Source organism: Nomascus leucogenys, chromosome X (genome assembly GCF_006542625.1).
Source record: "Nomascus leucogenys isolate Asia chromosome X, Asia_NLE_v1, whole genome shotgun sequence".
NCBI classification, from domain to species: Eukaryota; Metazoa; Chordata; class Mammalia; order Primates; family Hylobatidae; genus Nomascus; species Nomascus leucogenys.
Genome location: NC_044406.1, coordinates 8,268,834 through 8,282,877, shown reverse-complemented (window position 1 = coordinate 8,282,877; position 14,044 = coordinate 8,268,834). Strand labels below are relative to the sequence as shown.

Sequence of the window (14,044 nt, the reverse complement as noted above, 5' to 3'; positions counted from 1 at the left end):
TAGAAGGGAAACTGCTTTGCTTTTTCATGAAAGCAAACCCAGCACCCCTGCCACCCCTTCCACAATCCCGAGACCATCTCGAGATGGGGGTCCCAGGGAGCAGGCCGCCCAAGTGCCCCACAGGAGATGGCTGGGAACATTCCTCTTTCCCTACCCTTCCCAGGTACTCAACCATAAGTGAACGTCCTGATGGTGAAAACAGCTGTGTGAAACTGCCCAGCCCAGCTAAGACCCTGCACAGTTCAAAAGGGCACAACGGTTGTGTGCCGGTTGTATGTTGTGTCCCGGTTGTGTGTTGTGTCAGGCTCCCAGAAGCACAGCAGGCTACAGATTCACTGGCTTGCATTCCAATACCCAGAACGCCCCTCCAGCTTTCCACCCTCATTCTTCCCAGGGAGCTCCGGAAACCAGCTAAGAAAGGTTTAAGCAATTGCTTTGGTCCAAATGACTTATTTCTTTGTGGGGAGGGGAGGAAGAGAGGGGCAAAATCTATGGAATGGAAGATTTCTAGGTTTATGCATTCCAGCTTACATATTCTTTTCTCTTACTAGAAATCCATGATCTTTTATTGTATTTTATTCCATTTATTTATTTATTTATTTTTGAGATGGAGTTTCAGCTCTTGTCTCCCAGGCTGGAGTGCAATGGTGCGATCTCGGTTCACTGCAACCTCCACCTCTCAGGTTCAAGAGTTTCTCCTGCCTCAGCCTCCTGAGTAGCTGGGATTATAGGCATTCGCCACCATGCCCAGCGTTTTTTTTTTTTTCTCCTGAAGACATGCCAGTTTTATTATTAATTTTTTTTGCACACAAAACAATAAACATTTTCTAAAAATACATACAAACAAAAAGATGCATATCAAACATATTAGGAAGGCTGCATATGGGAAGACAGGGAATAGAAATGGGGGGGTAGGAATTAAAGGAAATAAATGAGAGAGGGACTTTGTATGGATCAATGATAATAACTCAATCCTCTATTTGACAAAGAAGAAGGAGAAGGAAGAGGAAGAAAAAGAAAGTGGGATAAAGGATCAGAAAGGGAGGAAAATAGAAAAAGTTAGAGTATGACTCCAGGGTAGACCTGTTTTGTTGTTGCTGGGTTGGTTGGTTGGTTGGTTTGTCTGTTGTATTTTTCACATGTTTCGCCATGTTGGCCAGGCTGGTCTCGAACTCCTAGCCTCAAGTGATCAACCCGCCTCGGCCTCCCACAGTGCTGGGACTACAGGCGTGAGCCACCACGTCCAGCCCCCACATTGCATCTGGCCTCCGTGGTAGACCTCCCAGACGGGGCGGCCGGGCAGAGGCACTCCCCACTTCCCAGACAGGGCGGCCGGGCAGAGGCGCTCCTCATTTCCCAGACGGGGCAGCCGGGCAGAGGCGCTCCTCACTTCCCAGACGATGGGAGGCCAGGCAGAGGCACTCCTCACTTCCCAGACGGGGCAGCCAGGCAGAGGCGCTCCTCACTTCCCAGACGGTGGGCGGCCGGGCAGAGGCGCTCCTCACTTCCCAGATGGGGCGGCCGGGCAGAGGCGCTCCTCACTTCCCAGACGGGGCGGCCGGGCAGAGGCGCTCCTCACTTCCCAGACGGGGCAGCCGGGCAGAGGCGCTCCTCACATCCCAGACGATGGGTGGCCGGGCAGAGGTGCTCCTCACTTCCCAGATGGGACGGCCGGGCAGAGACGCTCCTCACTTCTTCCCAGACGGGGCGGCCAGGCAGAGACGCTCCTCACTTCTTCCCAGACGGGGCGGCCAGGCAGAGACGCTCCTCACTTCTTCCCAGACGGGGTGGCCGGGCAGAGGCGCTCCTCACCTCCCAGATGGGGCGGCCGGGCAGAGGCGCTCCTCAGCTCCCAGACGGGGCGGCCGGGCAGGGGCGCTCCTCACCTCCCAGACGGGGCGGCCGGGCAGGGGCACTCCTCACTTCCCAGACGGGGAAGTATTTTTAGTAGAGGCAAGGTTTCTCCATGTTGGCCAGGCTGGTCTCGAACTCCTGACCTCAGATGATCCACCCGCCCTGGCCTCCCAAAGTGCTGGGATTACAGGCATGAGCCATAGCACCCGGCCGACCTTAATTTTTAAGCTGTTGTTTAAACTAAAAAGATTTGGGGGAAAACCTGGAATGTAAACGAGCCTCATTCACCTAATACCCAAATGTTATTTCTTGGGCCGCTGCAGTGGCTCACGCCTGTAATTCCAGCACTTTGGAAGGCCAAGGCAGGAGGATACTTTGAGCCCAGGAGACCAGCCTGGGAAACATGGCAAAACCTCGTCTCTACAAAAAATTTTAAAATTAGCCAGGCGTGGTAGTACATGCCTATAGTCCCAGCTCCTCAGCAGGCTGAGGTGGGAGGATCACTTGAGCCTGGGAGGTGGAGGTCGCAGTGAGCTGTGATTGTGCCACTGCATTCCAGCCTGGGCAAACGAGCAAGACCCTGTCTCAAAAAAAAAAAAAAGAAAAGAAAAGAAAAGAAAAAAAAATGTTGTTTCTCCATGTAAATCTGGAGCATAATTCCATGATTATTACCAAAAACAAAACAAAGCAAAAAGCAAAAATGACTTTGTATAGATCCTGCCTCTTCCTGGGAGAAGTAACTACTACCTGATTCTGTTTTCCTAGCACACTATACAATTTTACATGCAGTGAAGAGATAACTACAAAAATAAGATCTTATTATTTATGGTGACCATTCAAATAAAATCTTATGTTTAAGAATAACATGAAATTGGCAGAGACAAGATCACTTGAGGCCAGGAGTTCCACACCAGCCTGGGCAACATAGCAAGACCTTGTCTCTACTAAAATTCGAAAAATTAGCCAGGCATGGTGACACAAGCCTTTAGTCCCAGCTACTTGGGAGGCTGAGGCAGGAGGATTGCTTAAGCCTGGGAGTTTAAGGCTGCAGTGACCAATGATCATGCCACTGTACTCCAGTTTGAGCAAGAATGAGACCCTGTCTCTAAAAATATGAAGGAGGAGGAGGAGGAGGAGGAGAAGAAGAATTCTTATTCTCAAAATTGAGTTTTTCCAACAAATTGCTTCATTTCCTGCACAAGCAGTTAGGACAGGGCATTGAAGACCCCCGCTGCCAGTGTTTGCTGGGAGTCCTCAGAGGAGGGACAGAGCCCCAGGGAGGCCCGCTCCTGCCCGGAGGCACTGGGCACACCTCCTCCCCCTCCTGGCACTAAGCAAGCATGTTGAAGCAGCCTAGCCACACCTGGGCAGAGAGGAGCTGGTCTGCACCAGATTTGGCCATTCCCTCCACAGAGCTTTCTGGAGTTGCCACCTGCCTGGCACTGAGCACGGATCCAGGAGCCAGGACTCCCAGGACTGATACCTGCTCAGCCCTGGCCTCCCCCAGGTAGATGGGGTGGCGAGAGGGAAAGGCAAGCTAGTCATGCACAGATGCACACGTGCGTTCAGGCACCAGGATCCTCCATCCCCGCACCAGATGCGCATACCGTGCCTTGGTGGTACCACCCGCATCCCTTAACTTTTCTCTATCACTGCTGGTAGCACAAGGCTTCCTAATTCCTCCCTGTAACTCCTGTACCCGTTTGCCCTTCTACTACAAGTGGTCTTTGCCACCACACCGTGCTTAAAAGTCTTCCATGGCTCCCACTGCCCTGGAGCAAGGCCCTGGCTCCTGCCCACCTCCCCCACTGCAGCCTCCTCCCCCCTTCCCCTAACCTGCAGGCTGCCACCAGCTCCCCAGCCCAGGGGGCCTTCCAGCTACATGCCCTGGAGGAACACTGTGTAAGTTTCTCCTCAATCGGGGATCACCCACTCAGGGGTGAGGCTCCTTAAACAACATACACTCTTTCCCAGGCCTGTCTGCTCCTGGGTCAGATCCAGCACCAAAAATCACAGCTTAGTGATGATCCCTGTAACACGAATTCAGGGCCACTGAAGAACTGCCCCAGGATGGGCTCTAACAGGGGCCTTCAGGGTCAGCCTCCTCTCAGTGAGGTCTCTACAATTCAAGAATAAGGCTGAACACACACCTCGACCCATTTCCTTTTTTTAAATAACTGCTTTCTTGAGTATAACTCATATACAATAACATTCACCTCTTTAAAGTATACAATCAAGGGGTTTTTAGTATATTCACAGAGTTGTACAACCACCACTGTCTAAGTCCAGAACATTTTCATCACCCCAACAGAAACCCCATGCCCACTGGCAGACCCTCCCCTCTGCACTCTGCACCTGGTAACCACCATTCTGCTGCCTTTGAATATTCAAGCATTTGAAACATTTGCATATTCAAGATATTTGATACCAATGGATCATACAGTATATTTCTCAACCCGTTTTCACTTCAAATACTAAATAAAAGTCAGCAAATGTGGTGGGGTGCAATATTTATTACAACCAACAGGCTTTAAAATTTCAGAAATTCCTGGGTTTCAAAACACGCATTACACGTAGGAGAAAAGAAATAAATCCACTTTCCCAGACCAGGTACCAGGGGCAGAGTTCACAATAAGCTAACAAAAAGCCACACCCACTTTTATTTTCCACATTTACCCCCTCCTTCTTGCAAAGTACCCCAAGCAAGCTCAGGCTGTAGTTTGAAAAACTTCCCTGACGCCTCCCCCATGTCCTCTACTGGTTCAGAAAAGTGCTGCTTTAGAAACTGGTTCTGATTTCAGTGTGTATAAAACCATCTGAGCCAGTTGTTAAAATTCAGGTCCCTGGGTCCCAGCAACTGTGATTCCGAGGTTTTGCACATGCTAATTAGAATGCAAATGGCAGACAGGCCACATCTCTGTAGAGCAGTTGTACTGAGAACTGCTCTGCTGTGTGGAGCCAGCATCAGCATCACCCAGATGATTCCTAACTTCTGGTTTGGGGTTCAGTAGGTCTAGAGTGGGGTCTAAGAATTTTCTTCCCTACCAAGTTCCCAGGGGATACTGATGGTGCTGGTCTGGGAACCACACTTTGAAAACCACTGCTTACCAAGGGCAGCAAGCCCCAGCCAGGATGCCAACTACTGCCCAATGCCTGCTTTTGTAAATAAAGATTTATTGGCACACAATCCGTTCATTTACATACTGTCTACAGCAGCGTTCACGCTATACAGCACGGAGGAGTACTTTGGCCCACAGAGCCAAAAATATTTACTCTCTGGCCCTTTACAGAAGTCTGCTGGCCTCTAGTTTGCAGAGGATCATCCAAACATTAGAAATATCCTGACCATGTCTATTGTCAAATTGAGACTTCTGGTACTTCATACAGATTTCAGAGAATGGAGGACGTGAAATTGCATTAAAACCTAGGGATTTTTTCAAAAGAAAAAGGAAGGCCAGGTACAGTGGCACACACCAGTAATCCTAGCAATTTGGGAGACCGAGGCAGGAGGATCGCTTGAGCCCAGGAGTTTGAGACCAGCCTGGGCAACACGGTGAGAACTCATCTCTAAAAAAAAAAAACTTTTTAATTGGCAGGGCAGGGTGGTGCACCTGCAGTCCCAGCTACTCGGGAGGGCTGAGGTGGGAGGATTGCTTAAGCCCGGGAATTCAAGACTGCAGTGAGCTATGATTGTACCACTGCACTCCAGCCTGGGTGACAGAGCAAGACTCTGTCTATTTAAAAAAGGGTGGGGGAGGAATGCAGGCTGCTTCTAGAAGCTGGAAGCTGGGTGTGGCTGGAGCAAAGAGGGTGGGAAAGGATGGAGGGAGGGCCACATGTTGAAGACCCAGTTACAGAAGCCTCTGTGGGCCATAGGATGGTGCCAGCTTCAGTCGATGTATGATGAGACTCTACTGGACAACTCTTCATATTTTCAAAAAAAAAAAAAAAAATACTGCAATAAAATAAATCTTGAAGCTTGAAAAACATAATCTGAAAAAAAAGAAAAATTTTAAAGGTGGAGGGAGCCAGGCGTGGTGGCTCACGCCTGTAATCCCAACACTTTGGGAGGCCTAGGCAGGCAGATCACTTGAGGTCAGTTCAAGACCAGCCTGGACAACATAGTGAAACCCCGTCTCTACTAAAAATAAAAATAAAAAAAATTAGCTGGGTGGGGTGGCAGGTGCCTGTAGTCCCAGCTACTCGGGAGGCTGAGGCAGGAGTATCGCTTGAACCCAGGAGGCGAAAGTTGCAGTGAGCCGAGATCGCACTACTGCACTCCAGCCTGGGCAACAGAGCGAGACTCCCTCGCAAAAAAAAAAAAAAAAAAAAAAAAAAAAGATAAACTGGCAGGGTGGACTCGACGTGATGCCTGCTAGGAGCAAGGTGACAGGGAAGCATGAAGGACAGTGCTTTTCAAGCCTGGGATAGCAGGGAGGCCTTCACCAGAAGAGCTGTTGCACAGCCATTAGTACCTGTATTGGGGAAACATAGCATACAAGCAATACGCTTACAGCCTCGGTGGCGAAAATGTTTTCACGTCAGAGACCGAGAACTTTCGCAATTGTTTATGTCATCCCTTCTTCTCCAGACAGAAGATATAAAAAAGCTGCAAAGATCTCTTCATCTTATTGATAAAGCCACTAATAAGCCAAAATGTCTGTCAACGTCAACCCCAGCATGTCAGACCAGTTCTATTACAAGATGCCCTGTCTGATTGCCAAGGTTGAGGGCAAAGGAAATGGAATCAAGACAGTTATAGTCAACATGATTGACACTGCGAAGGCACTTAATTGGCCTCCAAGGTATCCCACCAAATGGGATACATTGTTACATTGTGAATGGATCTCAGGAGGCCAATAAGCTGCAAGACATGTTGGATGGATTCATTAAAAAATTTGTTCTCTGTCCTGAATGTGAGAATCCTGAAACAGATATGCATGTCAAGCCAAAGCAGCAAACAATAGGTAATTCTTATAAAGCCTGTGGCTATCGAGGCATGCTTGACACACATCATAAACTCTGCACATTCATTCTCAAAAACCCACCTGAGAATAGTGACAGTGGTACAGGAAAGAAAGAAAAGGAAAAGAAAAATATAAAGGGCAAAGACAAGGAAAATGGCTCCGTATCCAGCAGTGAGACACCACCACCAAAGAAATTAGCCCTCCTCCACATACAGTGCAAGAAGAGGAGGATGACTGGGGGGAAGATACAACTGAGGAAGCTCAAAGGTGCAGAATGGATGAAATCAGTGATCATGCAAAAGTTCTGATACTCTGTGATGATTCGGAAAAAACAGTTGAGGAGTGGGCCAACATCCTGTTTGATTTTGTGAAGAAAAAGAAAGAAGAGGGTATCATCGATTTATGTGACAAAGAAATTGTTACTGAAGCAGAAGGACTGGATGTAAAAGCCATGGGACCTCTTGTTCTGACTGAAGTTCTTTTTAAAGAGGAGATTAGAGAACACATAAGAAATACAGGCACCATTTCTTATGATTTTGTCACAACAACAAAAAAGCTCAGTGGTATCTTCTTCATGGCTTGACGTGTAGGGTAGCAATGTGCCAAGCTCCGCTTATCTCCAAGATTCCACATATCTTGAAGGAGATGTATGCTGTAGATTTTTTAGAAGAAGAGGTTGTCATCAGCTGGTCGGAAAAAGGCCTTTAAGAAAAATGTCTCAAAAGAACTTGCCAAAGAGATTCATATCAAAGCAGAACCATTTATAAAATGAAGGAAGCAGAGGAAGAATCTTCTGGTGGTGAAGAAGATGAAGATGAGAACACTGAGGTGGTGTATTAGAAGACTGCCAGTGTACCCAAAGTTGAAACTGTAAAGTCCAACAACAAGGATGATGACGTTGATATTGATGCCATTTAATGGGATGGATACAACCTAGCTTAACAGTGTAATACTGCAAATTCTTCTCCATTGTCAGCCAGAAGCACAACATGTACATGCAAAAGCTAAAATGGCTTAACATCAAGCTACACTATACACTAAAAATCTATTACCATGAGTGGTCTGTAATTAAGCCCAATGAGACATCCAGGGAGTCCATACACACATCAGTGAGCAGATGTATTTTGCTTATTTATAGCACGTTTCTTTTTGAAAAACTGGTGGTGGACACATTTGGATCACATTTATACAGTTATAAAAATAAAGATTTGATTTTGGCCATTCTTCAGATATTTGGCTCTGAATGACTTAAGCTGAAGTATCTGGCTCCATTTTCAAATGTTACATCATCGTTTCATCTGATGAGCATTCTTGGAGCCTGCTAGATATTATTAGGTGCTGAGGCTGTAAAGAGGTCTTCAACAGGATGTAAGACAAACTTATTTGTAATTTACCTTATTCAGCCCATTAAGAAATAGTACTACTTAAGTTTTATCTCTAGTCCCTCCAATTGGCATCTGGTAATGTACACTGTGAGGTAGACTGATAATCAAATGACAGTGCAGCATCCTGCTGAGAAGTAAATATGACCTCAGTGTCCTAGAAATAATTTAACAGCAGGTTTTGAAACTTGGAGAGTTGTTTTCTCATTTTATGTACACTTGCCCTAAATTGTAGTCTTTGAAGCCGTGTGCATTGCACATTGGATGAGCCAGGGAAGTTATTACATTAACAACCACTGTATGTGTACGTGAATAGTTGCTTCGTACTGAGAGAACTTGCTTTGGGGTGCAATTAAACAATAAACTGATTTTATTTGGGGGAAACAGGGAAGGGTGCACTTACTAGCAAATCTAAGCATTAATTTTCAGCTTTTGCCCTTATGGTTTAAATTACAATTCCAAAATGTTTAGACATACTGAAAAAAAAAAAGTTAGAGGGAGGTCGGGTGTGGTGGCTCACACCTATAATCTCAGCACTTTCGGAGGCCAAGGTGGGTGGATCACTTGAGGTCACGGGTTTGAGACCAGCCTGGCCAACATGGTGAAATCCTGTCTCTACAAAAAATACAGAAATTAGCTGGGCACGGGTGACGGGTGCCTGTAGTCCCACCTACTCAGGAGGCTGAGGCGGGAGGATCACTTGAGCCCAGGAATTGAAGGCTGCAGCAAGGCAAGGTCACACCACTGCACTCCAGCTTGGGTAACAGAGCAGGACAACGTCTCTTAAAAAAAAGAAAAAGAAAAATATTCAACAGAAAACCTTACAAACCCTACAATGCTATGATGAAGATACTGCCAATGTCCCCTAAATCTGGAAAATTTGAGTTTATTGAGGGATCCCCCTATAGCAGGGGTTTCTGAAATATAACCAGAAATGATGAAGAGGTGAAGGTTTTGATTTTGGTCTGAAGCTGTGTTGTTGCTGGGAAGTGAAGGAATGGGAAATGACAAGAGAGCAGCTCATGTCTAAGGGGGGACACCGTCCCGAGCGCTATCACCCTTGGGCCACAGGGACCCCGCTCACTGTCTGAACCCCAGAATCAACCCCATGTCCACTTCGCAGGGAGGCCGAAAGACTCCCATGCTCCCGCTCAGAAAGCAGCAGCAGCAGCAGGGGATGAGGCTGATGGCCTACTGTGGGACCTTGTGATCGCGGGAGTTAATACTTAATAAACTCCCCTTTAGATATATAGATACAGATATAGATATAGATATAGATATATAGATATAGATACAAATATAGGATATAGATATAGGATAGATATAGGATATATACATACATATGGAATGGATCTCTATATATATGATATATACATATGAGATATATATGATATTATACACACACACACACATAATATGTATATCTATCCTATTAGTTCTGTCCCTCTAAGAGAACCCTAATACAGATTTTGGTACAAAGAGTGGTTCTAGAGGAACAGAATATTAAGGATGGAGTTCTTTTGTTGGTTTTGGGGTTTCTGGAGTTGCCTGCCTAATATGATTAGACTCCAAAATGCTAAGGACTCTACTTCTCATAGTATGGAGAACACTGATAGTCCTTGGCATAAACCATTTAGAGAGTTATGCAAAATAAATGCAGTTGACACTCCTGATTCACTGCTCATGAGAGGCAAGGAGTTTAGTGACTCTACACATAATACCTTTGACCATATGTGGAGAACCAAGGAACAAAATGAAGTTGGTTGGTTGCTCCTAAGTTCAGTGGGCAAAGTGACAAAAGAAAATGATGAACTCAGGGATTCTGTCTCTTAGCTTCAGAAGCAGATACTGAGCCTCAAATCTGCTAAGATTGCCCTGAGTGAGAGTCTTATCTCCTGTAGAGAAAGAGCTGAAATCGTGGAAAAACAGACACAAGCTCTTATCATGCGAGGGGCTGACCTGCAATGAAAGATGCATGCACAGCCTCGCCAGGTGTCTACTGTTGAAGTGAGGGCATTGATTGGAAAAGAATGGGACCCTGCAACTTGGAATGGAGACGGTGAGGGAGGACCCTGATGAAGCTGGGGACACTCAGTTTGTAAACTCCAATGGACCTTTTTTGCCACAAGGAAGAGCTTCCCCATCTCCTGTAATGGCAACATCCCTTCCCTGACCTATGCTGCCATCAGCCTTTCCACCTTTGTCTGAGGAGATAAACCCTGTGCTGCCTGAGGCAACAGTGATGGCCTCCCCTGAGGCAACTGCCAGGCAAAATATGTTGATTCTGCTCAGGAGCCACCCCCAACACCCCTGTTTGCTTCTAGACCTATCACTAAAGTCCCAGCAGGCCCCTAGAGGTCAGGTTGAGAATGTGACCCATGAGGAGGTGCGCTACACTCGAAAAGAACCATTTGAGTTCTCTAATTGATATAAACAGAAATCTTGGAGAACAGGCATGGGAATAGATATTAAGGGTATGGGATAATGGTGGAAGGAACATAGAGTTGGAACAGGCTGAATTTATTGATTTGGGCCCACTAAGTAGGGACTCTGCTTTTAATGTTGCAGCTGGGGAGTTAAAAAAGGTTCTAAGAGTTTATTTGCTTGGTTAGCTGAAATATGGATTAAAAGATGGCCCACTGGGAGTAAGCTGGAAATGCCTGATCTCCCTTGGTTTAATGTAGAGGAAGGGATCCAAAGGCTTAGGGAGATTGGGATGGTGGAGTGGATTAGTCACTTTAGACCTACTCATCCCAGCTGGGAGGGTCCAGAAGACATACCTTTGACCAATGCCTTGCAAAATAGATTCGTGAGGGCAGCACTTGCATCTTTGAAGAGTCCTGTAGTTGTTCTTCCCTGTATGTCAGATCTAATGGTGGGAACTGCAGTCATGCAACTACAAAATTTAAATATGATGGAAATAATTGGATCCCAAGGTGGCAGGAGCCAAGTGATGACACTCAACCGTCAAAGGCAAGGTGTGTGTAGCTACCGTAATGGACAGCAGAGGCAAAGCAGCAATCAGAATATTCTGACTCGTGTAGAGCTCTGGCACTGGCTAATTAATCATGGTGTTCCTAGAAGTGAAATTGACAGGAAGCCTATTGCCTTCCTACTGAATTTATATAAGCAGAAAACTTCTGGGTCAAATGGACAAAAGACTAATTTGAATTATAAAAACAGAGAATCACGGCTCCTCAATTTCCAGACTTGAGCCAGTTTACAGACCCAGAACCCCTTCAATGAAGAGGAGGCCAGGTCCCCTCGAGGAAGGACCCCACATTACGAACAATTTATGTGGTGAATCTTTCTCCCATCCTTCCCCAATGAGACCCCTGGACTTTAAACAGGGTAACTGTGCATTGAGGAAAGGGAAATGATCAGACATTTTGGGGACTACTGGACACGGGCTCTGAGCTGACGTTGATTCCAAGGGAGCCAAAACGTCACTGTGGTCCTGCAGTTGAAGTAGGGGCTTATGGAGGTATGGTAATTACTGGAGTTTTAGCTCAGGTCCGACTTACAGTGGGTCCCCAGACTCATCCTGTGGTCATTTCCCCAGTGCCAGAATGCATAATTGGCATAGACATACTTAGCAGCTGGCAGAACCCCCACATTGGCTCCCTGACTGGTAGGGTGAGGGCTACTATGGTGGGAAAGGCCCAATGGAAGCCATTAGAGCTGCCTCTACCTAGAAAAGTAGTAAATCAAAAACAATGTCACATCCCCGGAAGGACTGCAGAGATTAGTGCCACCATCAAGGACTTGAAAGACACACGGGTGGTGATTCCCACCACATCCCCGTTCAACTCTCCCATTTGGCCTGTGCAGAAGACAGATGGATCTTGGAGAATGACACTGGATTATCATAAGCTTAACCAAGTGGTGACTCCAATTGCAGCTGCTGTACCAGATGTGGTTTCGAGCAAACTAACACATCTCCTGGTACCTGGTATGCAGCCATTGACTTGGCAAATGCCTTTTTCTCCATTCCTGTCCACAAGGCCTACCAAAAGCAATTTGCCTTCAGCAGCAATATACCTTTACTGTCCTACCTCAGGGGTATATCAACTCTCCAGCTTTGTGTCATAATCTTGTTCGGAGAGACCTTGATTGCTTTTCGCTTCCCCAAGACATCACACTGGTCCACTGCATTGATGATATTATGCTGATTGGATCCAGTGAACAAGAAGTAGCAAACACGATGGACTTACTGGTGAGACATTTGCATGCCAGTGGATGGGAAATAAATCCGACTAAAATTCAGGGACCTTCTACCTCAGTAAAATTTCTAGGGGTCCAATGGTATGGGGCCTGTCGAGATATTCCAAGGTGAAGAATAAGTTGCTGCATTTGGCCCCTCCTACAAGCAAGAAAGAGGCACAACGCCTAGTGGGCCTGTTTGGATTTTGGAGGCAACACATTCCTCATTTGGGTGTGTTACTCCGACCCATTTATCAAGTGACGCGAAAGGCTGCCAGTTTTGAGTGGGGTCCAGAACAGGAGAAGGCTCTGCAACAGGTCCAGGCTGCTGTGCAAGCTGCTCTGCCACTTGGGCCATATGATCCAGTGGTGCCTGAGGTGAGAGTGGCAGATAGGGATGCTATTTGGAGCCTTTGGCAGGCCCCCACAGGTGAATCACAGCGGAGGTCTCTAGGATTTTGGAGCAAGGCCCTGCCATCTTCTGCAGATAACTACTCTCCTTTTGAGATACAGCTCTTGGCCTGTTACTAGGCTTTGGTAGAAACTGAACATCTGACTATGGGTCATCAAGTCACCATGCAACCTGAACTACCTATCATGAACTGGGTGCTTTCTGGCCCACCTATCCATAAAGCTGGGTGTGCACAGCAGCTTTCTATCATCAAATGGAAGTGGTATATATGTGATCGGGCTCAAGCAGGTCCTGAAGGCATAAGTAAGTTACATGAGGAAGTGGCTCAAATGCCCACGGTCTCCACTCTTGCCACCCTGCCTTCTCTCCCCCAGCCTGCACCAATAGCCTCATGGGGAGTTCCCTATGATCAGTTGACAGAGGAAGAGAAGACTAGGGCCCAGTTCACAGATGGTTCTGCACGATATGCAGACACCACCCCAAAATAGAGAATGGCACCACTACAGCCCCTTTCTACGACACCCCTGAAGGACAGCGGTGAAGGGAAATCTTTCCAGCGGGCAGAACTTGGAGCAGTGCACCTGGCTGTGCACTTTGCATGGACGGAGAAATGGCCAGATGTGTGATTATATACTGATTCATGGGCTGAATTCATGGGAAGAAGCATGATTGGAAAATTGGTGACAAAGAAATTCGGGGATGAGGTATGTGGATGGATCTCTCTGAGTGGTCAAAAACTGTGAAGATATTTGTATCCCATGTGAGTGCTCACCAACAGGTGACCTCAGTAGAGTAGGATTTTAATAATCAACTGGATAGGATGACCCTTTCTGTGGACACCACTCAGCCTCTTTTCCCAGCCACCCATCATCGCCCAATGGGCCCACGAACAAAGTGGCCATGGTGGCAGGGATGGAGGTTATGCATGGACTCAGCAACATGGACTTCCACTCACCAAGGCTGACCTGGCTATGGCCACTGATGGGTACCCAATTTGCCAGCAGCAGAGACCAACACTGAGCCCTTGATATGGCACCATTCCTCGGGGTGATCAGCCAGCTACCTGGTGGCAGGTTGATTATATTGGACTTCTTCCATCATGGCAAGGGCAGAGGTTTGTCCTCACTGGAATAGACGCTTACTCCAGATATGGGTTTGCCTATCCTGCACGCAATGCTTCTGCCAAGACTACCATCCGTGGACTCATGGAATGCCTTATCCACCGT

General features: G+C 46.9%; 1 protein-coding gene and 1 pseudogene across 2 annotated transcripts in view; one reads left to right on the top strand and one right to left on the bottom strand.

Moving 5' to 3' along the window:
- Positions 1 to 14,044, bottom strand: part of SHROOM2 (shroom family member 2) — a 161,930-nt gene that overhangs the window by 123,813 nt on the left and 24,073 nt on the right. The gene's annotated exons all lie outside the window — the stretch shown is intronic.
- LOC100606532 lies at positions 6,511 to 7,739 on the top strand (annotated as a pseudogene). Its single transcript, XR_004028667.1, has one exon. The product of XR_004028667.1 is annotated as a eukaryotic translation initiation factor 5 pseudogene (transcript).